Source organism: Sinohyriopsis cumingii, chromosome 3, assembly GCF_028554795.1.
Source record: "Sinohyriopsis cumingii isolate HCF-2022 chromosome 3, ASM2855479v2, whole genome shotgun sequence".
NCBI classification, from domain to species: Eukaryota; Metazoa; Mollusca; class Bivalvia; order Unionida; family Unionidae; genus Sinohyriopsis; species Sinohyriopsis cumingii.
Window position 1 is genome coordinate 70,079,783 of NC_142963.1, and position 14,868 is coordinate 70,094,650.

The 14,868-nt window shown below is 34.0% G+C and overlaps 1 protein-coding gene across 1 annotated transcript in view; it reads right to left on the reverse strand.

Annotated features, from left to right (window-relative positions):
- Positions 1-5,149: 5,149 nt before the first annotated feature.
- Positions 5,150-14,868, reverse strand: part of LOC149803066 (tetraspanin-5-like) — a 33,541-nt gene continuing 23,822 nt past the window's right edge. Inside the window, exon 9 of the mRNA XM_089952638.1 lies at positions 5,150-13,677. The gene's annotated coding sequence lies outside the window, so the exon portion shown is untranslated. The remainder of the gene's footprint in view (positions 13,678-14,868) is intronic.

The window sequence follows — 14,868 nt, forward strand, 5'->3', positions numbered from 1 at the left end:
CACCGGGTAAGGCAATCAGTCAACATACACGTTTTTAGATCAAAGCCACTAATTTGCTGGTCCTCTAGACCTGCGCAACAATGCGGCATCAGGTCACGAGTTAGTGGTTCGTTAATACCAATACTGGTCATTCCGTTGCACGGGTGGCCAAACCTCTAAGTGTGGTATGCACTCTTTGTGACCCAAGAAACTTGCGGGATAGTAAGCGACCAAGTCTAGGCTCATGATCTTAGACACCATGTATTTATCTGGGCTGATCCAGAGACATCTATGTGCAAAAACTCGACGAATGCCCACTGAATATCCCCCAGTATGGACGCGGGGTGGGTTTCCATCTTTTCTCTTGCTAAAGATATTGGACGCCAGTTGCTCAAAGGTGTCGTGTACTTGCTGCAGGCCATGATAATCTGCTGCTACCTCACCCTTGTTCTGAAGCACAGGCCATCATGAACTATGAGCTGATGATACATTTTTGGGGGTTGCACCGAGAACCCAAACCGCCTTTGGCCATATTCTGTACTGTCGTAGTGAAAACTAACACGACGAGCCACTGGGAAGCGAGAGTCCCCATGCCACACAAGGCCTTTATGGATGTGAGGCTTAACCATACTTCCCTCCCACATCAGTAGAGACCGCTGAAGTAAATGTTGTCACCAGCTTACAGAACGACAGGATGATTGAATTTTTTTTTCCAGACCAGTTTCATCTTTGACAGTTGCACTTGTCTCGCTGACTTACCTTTCCCACATCCCAAACTTTTAGTGACGGGCCTCTATTACGTCTTGCCCTCTTAGGGCTTTTACAAAGTATTTTACCACAAGTAGTTTCGACCACCGTTCCCTCAAAGTTGGTCACATTGTCGGCGTAGGGCTCTTGATAAGCATTTTCATAGTAAAGCGTGTCGATGCGAGTAAGTAGTATAGGTTTTGTTTCATGTCCGGAAATCTCAACCGCCTATTCACCCTTGTGTTGTTCTATCTTCAACAGGTCATGCTTATCTACTACTATCCACTGCCCCTTCTTCACATCATTGAAGAGGAACTTAATCTGAATGAGAAACCCATTATCTGTCGGAAGGGCCGTAAGAAGGATGGCAGTGTGCGTGCGGGTAATTTGACTATTGAAGATTAGGTGATTCATCTCGGGCTTGGTATCTCGGCATTGTCAATAAGTTCAAGTGGGTCTTCCTTTTCGGGGTGAAACGTGCTAAGAACGTGTGCAGCACGATCAACATCGAACACTTCCTTGGTACCATGAAGAGGATGTTATAAGTCAAGGTCTACATTTTTGGTCTCTAAAAATAATATTCTAGATAGGAAGCCAAGACACTAGCAACTGTTCTAATATGAACCATAGATGTTATCTAGTCCTATTTCTGTATATACTAGCTAGTGGTGCTTCAATCGCTATCACATGGTTGGCAGAGCCTGGTTTCTGATTTCATGACCCTTCCACATAAATGGCAGTGCATAGGTGGAATTCTTCCCTTCGTTTTTTAAAGTGAACTTTACAGTAATCCTACAAACACAAATATTGGCAACAAACAGTGCTCCCAGTCATCAACCACTTTCAGCGATTGTTCTCTTCCATTTATAGTTTTAACTATATTGAGACATTTCTTTGAAATAAAATGGGCTATCTAGAAACCTGGGACAGCAAAGGGGGGGGGGAGGCGATCCTTACATCTCAGTGAAGTCTATCTTTTCCTGCTCAAAGCAGCCTCCCCATAGATAGTACTGGGTCATACAGAAGTTTCACGTTACAGCTACAGCACTTCGTTTCATCAGGAAGTAAGCTGGCATTCCACAAGCAATAATGAACCCGTAGACGTATAGCATCAGAAACTAGATCATTCTATGTATACATAATAGTGTGTTGACTTTCTTCTTTATGAAACAGAAAGCTGTTGAGATATTGTTTGATCCTTCTGTTGCAGGCGTGACAAGATGATCAATGAGTGACACTTAATATCAAGAAAAGGATGGGAACAAATCATTGCAAGGGAAGTCCAAGTTCTCCCACTCATAAGCCAGACATGTTTCTTGCAACAAACATTTCACCACTGCTTGCTAAGGTAGCTTGATTTTACATTTGGTAATTGCTTTTTTGGCTCCCGAGTGAGCGATATAATTCGTATTTATATTTTATCTGGGCTGGCGATGGTAGTGGTGGTGGGGGTGATGAGTGTACAGTCTTTTGCTTTGCCTTTGGAGGCCAATATGGTGGTAACGGAGGTCTCTCCCCCAGACCCCCATACGTTTTTATATTTCTACACGTGCCATAACTATATGCGTTTTCTGGTGTAAAAATTGATACTGCATTGGAATATTTGCAAATTTCCTTATTTTTGTTTCTTTCTAAAGAACAGTTTTAAAATGATCTGATGTATTACAAAACTTGGTACACATGTTATGTATACGCCAGGCAAGATATACTCAGTAGTTTTGTTCACATTGCCATGAGGGAAAAATAACTTGATACTTTGAAATCTATTCCTGGCAATATCTTCAATCTTGAAAAAGAAAACGAGGAATTTCTGAAATTTGGAGAATCCTCAAATTTTCCTCACAGATATAACAAGACCCTATTCAGAAGAACATGTGACATATTGAAACTATCTAAATTCCTGCTAAATATTTAGTTAATATTTATTGTTTCCAATTAAGAAATAAGAGATTTGAAAAACTAATTAATTCTAGCAAAATCTATTTCTTTGTGAATACCTAACCAATCATAATACTCTAGAAGAACGACTACTACCTCGCAAATTCAGCCCTCCCAGACAACACTTTTAGCTAAAAAGAGTTAAAAGTTATCTGCCCATCTAGTCGGTGGTCAAGCAGAATAATCTCCCCTTGGTACATGGTTGGCACCAAATTCCATGAGGGGGCGCTCACCAGATAATATGTACTTCTGAGAGAGTGACTTATGTAAGGTGAAGTAGTTCACATTTAAAACATGCACAATGGAGAGAATGCTGGCATACCTCTATGCGACATTAATGTAATGTGGATGATATTTCTTTTGGATATTGTACTTTTGGAAATTTTACATGATTTAAGCACACTGCTAACTAAAATGACTGCTCCCTTGTGTTAAAACAATCAGCCTGAATTAGTCTAAAATACACTATACATAGCAGCTATTAAAATAGGGAAAATGAATTTTGCCAGACTAGACAATACCAGCTTCTGAAAGTGCAATGAATGAATTACCAAATATATAAAATGTAAAAAAAGTTATCGGCTCTTTTTTTATACAATTTACCTCTGAAGTTCAGGAGGTGAAAATGACCAAGTAGAGCTAGCACTTTTTTGAAAGGTGTACATCTGAAGTAAGGCCAAGCTGTACACTCTATAATCCATAGTACACCCATCAATCATACAAAAAAAAAAAGGGAATTAAAGGTTCTTTGCATTATACCTAAGATATACAAGGTCTTTTTTAAATAGCCAGTATAACCAGTGAGGAAAGCCATGGAAATTCTTTTTCTTTAAAATCCTAACCCTATGCAAAATACGAAACAGTAGAGTGCCACCTGAATATCTCTCTTACTACTGCAGTGGAAGGCATGCACACTATATGGATTTAACTGTGAGGAGGCTGGGTGGGTGTATGTATTATGATTGGGTAAGTATTTGCTAAGAAACATATTTTACTTGAAAAAAATTAATTTCTTCTTTGAATATGTTACCCAACCATAATACCTTCAGAGAATAGGTAAGAGGTGGAGGAAGGCACATCCCCTTATCCCAAAGGTGAGATAGCTCCTAGATAACCCAAATGCGGCATCAAAAAGGGAAAATCAGCCCTCTCCCCCAAATCCAGCCTGATGTTGCATCTTATGAAGCTGTCAAACGACCTGGAAAGGTTACCCATGGCCTCTAAGGATGCCTTTATTATAGAAAACTCACCTGTATGTAACTGGTCATTAAAGAATTATTTTATAGAAAGAGTTTTCTATAGGATTGTACTTGTATAAAATAATTATAACCCAAACTTATGGAGAAGTTGCATAGGATACATGTGTTAAGTGCTATTAAATGTGAAAAGACAACAAAGTGTTAGAGAACTGTAAAGGCAGAACTTCACTGGCATAGGAAGAGAGAAAGGCTGGAAATATTGATGGAGTATACTTTCCTTACAAGTGAAAAGACTCTTTCAGCTTGTAATGGTACATCTTCCAAAAGTTTATTCTGGCTTTTGCAAGGTCTCTTGTGGTGATAGCATGTTTCTTAGCACAAGCAGACTTAGTAACTGAGATATTCATTGGATTTGTTGCTAATCCCTCTAACAAGGAGGATAACTCTGCACGATTGCCACCTAGATGGACAGATAACTTTTAGTTTTGTAGCTAAAAGTTTTCAATCTGGTAGGGCTAGATTTGAGAGGTGGTAGTAATTTTCCTAAGGTATTATGATTGGGTAATGTCTTCAAAGAAGAATCACAATTTATGAAAGAAAGTTTTACCTCTGCAGCGAAACTAAGGATGGAACAAAAACACAATTATGTCACATGCACAAACAGCTTATGTAACCTTTTCCAATAAAACATGTCCACTGTTCAACATGCTTCAACACATGATTGATTTTAAGGACAGGAATAGGGACCCTGGATAAATGATTCAAAGCCAAGACTTTGGGCTCCTTTGCGATATGAACTGTCACATTTTAGGAATTTATATCAGGAAAGGACATGAGGAGGATCATTTTCTACATGTCTTAAGCATCAATTATCTAATGTACACGGGTGACAAAACCTCTCAAGATATCACTCCTTGTTATTTGGTAAATGATAACAGGACCAAATAAAAAACCAGAGTTGTTGAAAACATGGATAAAAGGCATTTGATTAATTTGGGGGAGGGGGAGGGGCGAAGAGGCTTAGGCTAACATGGCATTACATTTACTCTTCCTAGTGATTTTTACAAATTCTTTACCAATACATGTCTATTTACTCTAAATATATACTAAACAAATTAAGTTTTTTCTCTAAGTTAATTTCAACAGCATCAGCAAAAAGGAATGCTTTTTTAAACATGTTCTGGCTTTTGTTCACTGTCAGTGGCTACACCTATTAAGTGTTTGAATTTTTTCAGTTTCTATCTTCCACAACATTTGTTCAAACAATTAAAGAAAACTTCTAGGACTTAAATTCATTCCAACTTTATTCAAAAACTTTTTCTGGTAAGAAAGTATGATTTAAAGACATCCGATATATGAATATATCCATAATATAAACTTTATTATACAATCAGCTGATAGTATGACTCCAAACCTTTTTCTAAATGTGCAAAATGTTTTAAATTTTGTTATATATTTCAAGACTAAACTCTGATAGTAAAGATACAATTCTAAAAATGTTTACATTTCTCTGTGTGTGTGTCTGTGTGTGTGTATGCAATTCAAAATGAAATGCTTAAATGTTTGAGACAGGTAAAATAATTTTAGCAATTATTCAATAATTACACTGAGCTATCCAATATTTTGATTCAAAATGATCATTTTCTTCAAAGATTATATGAAAACTTACTATGTCCATAAATGTGGGTTACTTTACTAAGTACCGTATATGCTTAAACTTTAAATTTCCTTTCCTTTCCATTGGTTATAACAATTTTAAAAACAGTATTTTCAGGACATATTGAAACTGTAAAGTCAATCTATCATGTACATTGGAAGAAAAATCCTTCCAGATTTAATATTCATGTTCAAAACAAAAGGGAATTCTTTATCCACAATAAAACTCAAAAAGATACTCATGAAAAGAGATCAAAACAATTTTCTGGTTATTGCCAGGAAAACTGGTAAACATTTTATATAATGCAAAAAAGTTTACATATCAGTGAATTGTAATGCATTCCATGAATAAAGGGTACACATGAGTTAACATGAGGCTAAAATTGTCTTAGATTGATCATCTGGCTTGCATTTACCTAAAACCAAAAACAAAAGTGGTTGACAATTAAATCTGGGTTAGGAAGTTGCTTTGTTCAAACTTTCTTCAATATCTGCTCACTGCTACTGCAGAAAATATTGTTTGATGGTTTCTCTAGTTTTATTTCAGCCCTATTTTATTGCAGATAATTTGTATGCAATTAAAGGGCCTTCATACCAGAATACTGAAAATTTTTGCAAATTTTTTAAGTTATCTTAGGAAGAATTTAATCAACAATTACACAGCTTGCCACTACAAAACTTAAACTAGTCTCTAGAAGCCTTTGCAAACATCATGCAGGAAATTAATTTAGGATCGTGTGATCCTGACAATGACGTGTTTGGTCTCCTTGACTGGATATAGAAAAATATGAAACAATAAAAAAGAATGTTCTTTTCTATATCAATATAGAGGTACTATAAAAATCTGGTAAATATCAGATTAATTTTTCTTAAATTGTTCTTAAAACCCGTTTCTGAACCTGTTATCATTGTCCACCTCAGAAGCCCAATTTTACTGTGTGAAAATCACAGGCTTGAATAACCTTGGTGTGACAGCCAGTATGACCACTAATAAAGACAGTTAATATCAGTAATTAATGGGGTACCCTACAGCAGAGGCCAAGCATAAAATGCATGCACCGGACTCATCTAATTCATATACTCATTCACATGTGCAACACACAGGTAATCCAATGAGGGTAACAATATAACGTAAAATGACTGTTATAGAAAGTCTCTAACTGAATAAACATTTATTCCTACTCCCAAAAATATCAGTCAGAAAGAGCCTTCTGTGTTAGATAGGATGCATACAGCATACAAAAAATTTGGCGATGAGTTAAACACAAATACTTAACATATGTTGATAAAGCATAAAATGTAAAAGTGACCTTCTTTGGTTGTAAAGGCCTATTACTAACATGCATTCAATTATAAAGTTTCATGATTCTAACTGAAACACTATCCCAATAATGAACTTTAAACACAACATTTCAACAAAGTCACTGATGCATCAAATATAGGTCACAAAGTCCTCCTTTACAATAAGGTTGTAGTATTTATCAAGATGCATCACTTCTCCAAATTTCATGATGCAGAAACAGTAATGTGAAATGTAGGTTATTGTGACCTTTTCTTATGATGGTGTGGCACTAATGAGATGTATAAAGTCATCTAGTTTAATGATTCCAGTATTAACAGAGTTTGAGAAGAAAAACAACTTAAAACAACATTTAGCCAGAGCCGGTGGAGCATGAAACAAGGGTCAATAAAAGACTTTTACGAAGAGGATATTAAAGTCAAATGCATTTCCTCATCAAGTTGCAGGATTCTTGTTATAACAGTAGGAATACAGTGTGCAATCCCTCAACCCCCCCAAACTAAATGCAAAAATTTAACCAACAATGTGCAAAATAATGTACATGTCTGCACAAGGTCCGCACCCTCTCATGGGGGCAAGTACTAAGAAACCCTTTCCAAGGATCTAGGAACAAAGAATGGTTGCGAAGCAATGAGGCTGTACAATGTATACGTTTGTGCATATGTTGACAATGATGCCAACACTTGTGCCGATGTTGGTGAGGGGGGTAGTACAAGCTTTACTCTACTTCATAGAAAGCAACTTAATCAAGTAAGTAAATGAAAGGTTTTTCCTTTATTAGTAATAACACTCATATTGGACTGCAAATCTGCATCATTTGTACAAGTTGCAATGATCTTAATATAGAACTGGATATTGTCTACCATGCTGAATTAGGATACATATAATGATAATTTTCTTTTATATTATATCTATTACTAGAGTATTACATACATAAATTGAAAAATATGTGAGTCTAAGTTTGCACATGTATCATTATATAAGTTAATTATATGATATGCTAAATTTCCAGAACATATGAAAATGAAGTCTATTCCTTTTCTTTTTGTATATTTTTAAAAATTTTACTAAACGTTAACCAAATAAATGAAAATACTCTAAACATATGCATATTACAATTTACTGCCAAACAGACACTCCCAATATGTGACAATAAGTGAGGATTGTGTTTACAACACCAATAGCACAAGTATTCTGTTTTTCGAATGTACTTATGTACATGTACTTTAGATTTCTTTGCTGAAGTAGTCCACTAAAATCAAAAATAGAAACATCATTCAGGCACTGGAAATTAAAACAGTATGTGCAAATGCAATTTTCCTACTAAAATATACATGCTACTTTTGTGTATAGAGTAGGATTGCAATGGCAAAGAAGGTATAACTAAGTTATTTTTTCATACTTTTAGTTCCAGGAACCATATCTTATGGTACGAACATCATTTGTAACACTTGAAAGCCTTTGTGCCAGAATGTTTTCTGTCAACTTTGAAAATAATCAGCTCTGCATTTTTGATAAATCATATGAAGGTTTTGTCTTTTGGCAATGGCAAAAATATATGATGGCAAATTGGTATCAGTTGTATGAATTTCAAAGACCTTAGTGCCAGGATGCCTTCTGTCAAATTGATTCAAAATCTGTTAAAGCCACTTTTTCAAGTCATTGAAATGTTTTTGTTTTAGTAATATTACACACTTCAAAGTCTTCATGTCTGGATGATGAAAATGAAATGTGGTTGAAAATAGTTATAGTATAGTTAAATATCTTTGGCAGGGTCTAGTAAACTTTGAGTATTTCTTTTGTTCAATGACTACCAGAAGAAAAATAAAATGTATCAGTGCTTTCAACCTGTTTATAGATACAACCTGTTAAACTCCCAATTTGTTATAACATATTTCAACTGTATTGTGTAATTACATGTATTTATGCATGTATATTTTCATTTACATTTCATTCAACTTTTCTTTGATCAGAGCTTGAGAGCGTTTATAAGAAAAGGCCATGCACGAAAAAAGCAAATTTGTATTTCTTATTTACCAAACCTCTAAAGAAAATCACCACATTTCCATATCACTTTCCAAACCTACAACCTTTATGCAAAATATTACAGAATACATCTAAACACAGCCAAACACATTTTCCAAAAACCAATAACAGGTCATATAAAAAGAAAAAGAAGTTTATGTTTATGTAAACAATAAAATGTATCAATTTACAAAATAAGTCCGCTTTATCTGGCTAATGGGAGGGTTATCATTAGGATAGCATAGCATAAAAAGCTAAATTTATAAATATGAAGACATTTTAATTATAAAAATGCAGCCTTGCAAACTGCAAGAAGAAAAAAAGCAAAATTAACAAACAGGGTTATAGTGTAAAATTAACATGAACAATAAAAATATAGTGTCCTGAATGATTAGCACCAATTTATTGCATTGTAAATTAAATTTGTGATAAAAGCTACAATTTATTTTAAAGATGTCACTGTAAAACAAAAAAAGAAGTCCCTCAAAGGGATTGACACTCTACTATCTAAAAAGAATTATATTTCAGGATTTGATGATAAGAACATTTCTCCCTTTTAACAGCCTGGTGTTAAAATTTTATTTCTGATAATGCTATTCATTGGCAAGAATAGTTTCAAATCGGCTTTAGTGGTGGACATATTGAATGGCACCATATTCATTTAGTACCAACAAAAATGTCATAAGAAGTCTTCTGGTGGAAACTCCATGTTTTGCTATGACTTTCTGTTTTGGAAGATATTTTTAAGATGGCTACCACAATGACATATTGGATGTCATATTAGCACCATTTCCATTTCTCACTGCCATATTGTAAGTCTGATCAGCATCTTTTTCATTTACAAAAAATCTAGACACCATGAGTCATTCAGTGAAAAATAACTTGGTCATCCATTCTAGAGTAGTGATTTTCATGACGGACACTGTAGTGGTCATACTGGATGTCTGAACACTGTAATGGTCATATTGGATGTCTGAACACTGTAGTGGTCATATTGGATGTCTGAACACTGTAGTGGTCATATTGGATGTCTGAACACTGTAGTGGTCATACTAGATGTCTGAACACTGAAGTGGTCATACTGGATGTCTGAACACTGTAGTGGTCATATTGGATCTCTAAACACTGTAGTGGTCATATTGGATGTCTGAACAGCAATATTTGTATTTAGGACCAACAAGACATCATAAAAAGCCATTTAGTAAAAACCATGCCCAATCCATTCAGGAGGAATAGTGATAACAAAATTGTCAAGATGGTTGATGTGGCAGCCATATTAGGTGTGCAAGTGGCATCATTTTCATTAAAGACCAATTAGACGCAATAAACAGTCTTTCAGTGAAAACCCCATGTTGATAAGACCATCTGTAAAAGTATAGTATCAATAACATGACTTTCAGCATGATTTTCACTTAGGACCAAATGGATATCATACAAGTCTTTCAGTGAAAACCCGATGTTGATATTAATTTCCTTTCAGAAGAGTAGCAGAAACAAAATTTCCAATATGACTGCTGTGGCAACATTTTCATTTAGGACTAACAAGACGTCATAAGAAATCTTTTAGTGAAATTCCCATGCTGATCTGACATCCATTTAGAAGTAGTAGTGACAACATGATTTTCATGTTGTCCACTGTGGCAGCCATATTGGAGTCCAAGTGGGTGCTATTTTCATGTAGGACCAATTAAATCATCAGATTATTGTGCTTTAAAAGTTTCCTGCAAGTAGTTAAGGAGTGGTAATAAATTTGTGCCAATGTACTGATCAATGACAGATGTCAGAAAATGGAAAACAGACCATCCCATAAGATCTTCTGGTCTATAACCAGCAGGGCTAACAAAAATCAGTGGTCAATGAAATACAAGTATACATACAGCAGCCATAGCATCAAATAATTCAAATAGACAACAAAAGGCCAGCACAGGCAAAATATTTAATACTGTGCCAAAAAAAGCAAGAAAAACAAAAAAAAAATTCACTATTAAAGGACTGACTAGCTGATTACATAAAAACCTTGCTTAGCAATAGGTAAATGCAAATCTTGTTATCTACTCCTGGTTTGAGATTTCATTGCACATTTGCCATGATAGCAACTAATGCTTTCAACTGGTATTGTTTATGATGCTTTTTCTATATACTGTAAAAAACAGCAATATTTGTTATGAAATATTTTAGTCTTTAAATTGGCACCTAAATACTTTATCAGAGAGCATTATATCTTGTACAAGAAAATATGATCTTGGGCTGCAAGAAAACATAATGTGATTTAAATTTTTCATGTATCTCTTACAACACAATCACATAAAGTTACCAATCCTTGAAACATTTTAATTTACATAACGTTTTGTGAAGATAATTATCACAACAATTTTATCACTGATTCACATTCACAAATTGTTCAAATCAATGGAGTTTTTCCACCCTACGAGACAATTTTTTTTATTCAAACTTACAAATCCTTTTCATGATGAATCACTGGAAATAGACTTCTTCAAAGAATGTCTGTATAACAAAACACTGACCTTATGCTTTAAGGATTTTATAGTTTTTACAGTATATATTTTATTTTAAAACACTGACCCTATATCTGAAAGATTTTAAAGTTTTTAAAGTATATCTTTTATTTAATGCACCTTTCTAAGAACCTTAGAATCCTTACATTTTATCTTGTAGGACTACATGTTCTTCAATTTTATTTGAAAGGGTTTTTCTTCCAAAACATTTTGCAAGTTTTAACTTCAAAATTCTGGAACTCAGCTTTTAATTGGCAGTAAATAGCCAAGATTGTGTAGATAATCTGTTAAACCCTATACACAAAAACATGCTAATCTTGATTTTAACACACTTGACTTATTTTTTTTTAATTCGGTAAAGAATCTCCTTAAGAACTCCACATCCGTTAACCTGTGTTATGTATTTATATGATGTTTCATGTGCCATCAACCATGCCTATTAAACACAGATTAAATGCCAGGAATTCCTAATTTCAACCAATCAAATTCATTTGAATAAAATAACATGCCTGTATAAGCACAAAACATTGAACACAGACCCTATATACCTATATATAAGATGCTACATGCATTTATTCTCTTGATCCTACCATAACAAAAAAGTCTATGCTTAGAAGGATTACCAGCCGATGGAAGTGAATGAAATCATTAATTTGATGCAAAGAGAATGTTAATGATGAACTTGTGAAAAAGGCACAATTATCCAGATTGGCATGTTTTTGTCTTTTTAAAATTTGATATCAAAAGAATGAAGGCAGCAGCAAGATTCTGAAGTATATTCAAGAATTTTTGCTGAAATTTTTAAATACATAAGCCTGTCCTGCAAAGTGAAGTGAAAATTAAGAAAAGCATTACAATGAACAAGTAAATATTCTGGGAAAAATCTTCTGTGATAAATATCTATTTGTGGATAACAGTTGTTCAATTTAGACACATCTTGTGCCCCAATTTAAACTAAAAAGGATTACGATGTATGGAATTGATGCATGATCAAGTTTGGCACTTACAAGCTCTCAAACAAGTTTGTTCCAACTTAACAAGCATTAATGCAAATGCAAAAATTCATCAGTTTTCCAATACTCCCTCTTTCTTTGGTTGCCTCAAAACCACTTCCAGACCACATCATTTCTGCTCATTTATGTCTCTCATGATATAATATTTTCAGGAATTACAGATTATAGAAAACCAAGTCCTGAATGTTTAAAAAGTACAGTGATTCTTATACAATGTGACCATTATTAGAAAACAGAGCTGATCAATATCATGTGTAACACAGAAAATATATATTGTACCGTATTGTACTGCACATTACATCAAACATTAACATATTTGGTTTATCTGTGAACATCACATCTCGCCTTTTTTTGAGTTATTAATTGGCATGAAAACTTTGACGGTGGCTTACAGTAAAACTTAAACACTGGCTTGTACAAAAACTTTAACACTTACTTGCACAAATACTGTAACAATGATTTACAAAAACCCCAACACTGGCTTTTATGAAAACGTTAACACCAAGTTGATGCTGTTGGTGGACGGCATCATGCTAACAATGTCTTACATTTTTCAAAAAAGGCGAGACAAAACTCTACCAAGCCTCCCTGCCCAATATAATAATCTGATGTAGAATATAACGTATTCAAAATTACATCATTACGTGTAGCATTGTCATAAATAATTGTAAATATAACCCTCCAAATATAGCTACAAAGAAAAGTTTTAATTATTCTATGCACTGATTTCTTCAAGTGGATACTGCTTATTACAAAACCTTAACTACATTCAAATCATCCTTTTATTTAAAAACTATTCCATGACAGTCATTATTAAGAAAATGTATGGAATGAAATACAACCTGAGCAAGATACTAAATAAGACTTTCAAGAGTAAAACATATTCTTGTCTTTATAAACTTAAACTTAAAACTTTATAAATTTCTCCTCCATTTGGATAGTCAATAAAAGAATGAAACTATTCAGTGCATTAATCCGAACAGTTTTCATGAAACATAAGTAAAATATTTTTTAGGACAAGGATTTAATATTATCCTTCATTTTTATTCAAAGTGACCAATTACTGCATTCAAAGAACAGCTGAATTTGACTAGATGTTCCGTCATGCGATGATTTGTTTTCTGTTTTCAGATTTCTGTGACCAAACCTTTAATTCAGGAAAATTTTTTGTCTTTCCAAACTGGATCCCCACACCAAACTATATGACAGCAAAAATGTAAGTGCCTGGTAAACTGAAATAAAGTACTGCAATACTTAACCATTGTATCAATAATAGATTGACAGGCAGATGAGGTTAGTTCTCTCTGAAAGCAAAAAAAAAAAAATATGTAAGACTTGAGGGAACAAGTAAAACTGATTTACACTGAAACTTAATAAAAGTCATAATATAGGCTTGAAAGTCATGTTTCTCTATGAACGGTAATAAAAATTTATAGTAAAAGATAACCTCTTTTTGTTAAGCCTAAGTTTTATTCAGCAAGAAAGTAGAAGAAACTTTAATGTTAAGCATAATCCAAAATACTTTAACATTAAGCTTAACCTAGGCAGGCATGTGTAACAGCCTCCAGGGCACGGGCCACACCTTATGATACGAATAAGCGGATAAAACCAGGCCAGATTGGGCTATAGGTTGCATGTGCCTTTTCTAAGGCATGTATGAACATATCTGTTGTTGGGCACACAATAATGTCAAAGTGATTGTAATGTTAAATAAATCCTTTTTATGATCCGTAAGTTTTCTGAAAAAATCGTCAGCCTTCTTTCTTCTCAATTATCTTTTATTTTTTCCAAATGTATTAGATTTTGTTGTTTCCAAATGTATTAGAAGTTAATATCATTTTTCTCAGTAATTTACTCATCCAACTGAAAATACTTTTTGTGGTGCCAAAATTGCCTCTTTAATCACAAAAATATGGTTGGATCACCTGTCTACAGGTAAAAGTATACAAATAATAATATACCTGTAGCCTTTATATTTACAAAATATAATGTTTATAATGTTTCTGATCAAACTCAAAGTTCAGGGAAATTGTGTGCATCTTAGTGTTATGTATATTTAATTTGTATTTGTTTGTTGATTTCTCCATGATTATATGTTATTTATAATTGTATTTGGACTTGATCTTGTCCAAAATCAAGTTCATTGTGTAACTTACCAGTAACTTTTACTTTGTAAACAAATAACACATAGTTAATATTTCTCTACAAGTGTGGGTTAATTATTAGGATCATTATCAATGGTGGTAAATATGTTTGTTCAGGTCTGGGTCTAGGACATTGGAATTCTCCCATGAAGAACATGTTGTAACTGATGTTTCCCATGTTGTTTATTATAATTTTAGAAACAGACATTATCTTGATGACAACTTAGAATATTCTAGAAATTAAATTTTGACCCTCATCCAGGTTCTACTTTTGTGTTTTAGCATTTTCTATAATCTTATTTACTTGAGAAATTACTTGTTCTTGCGTTTAACATCTGAGGCAGAATCAGT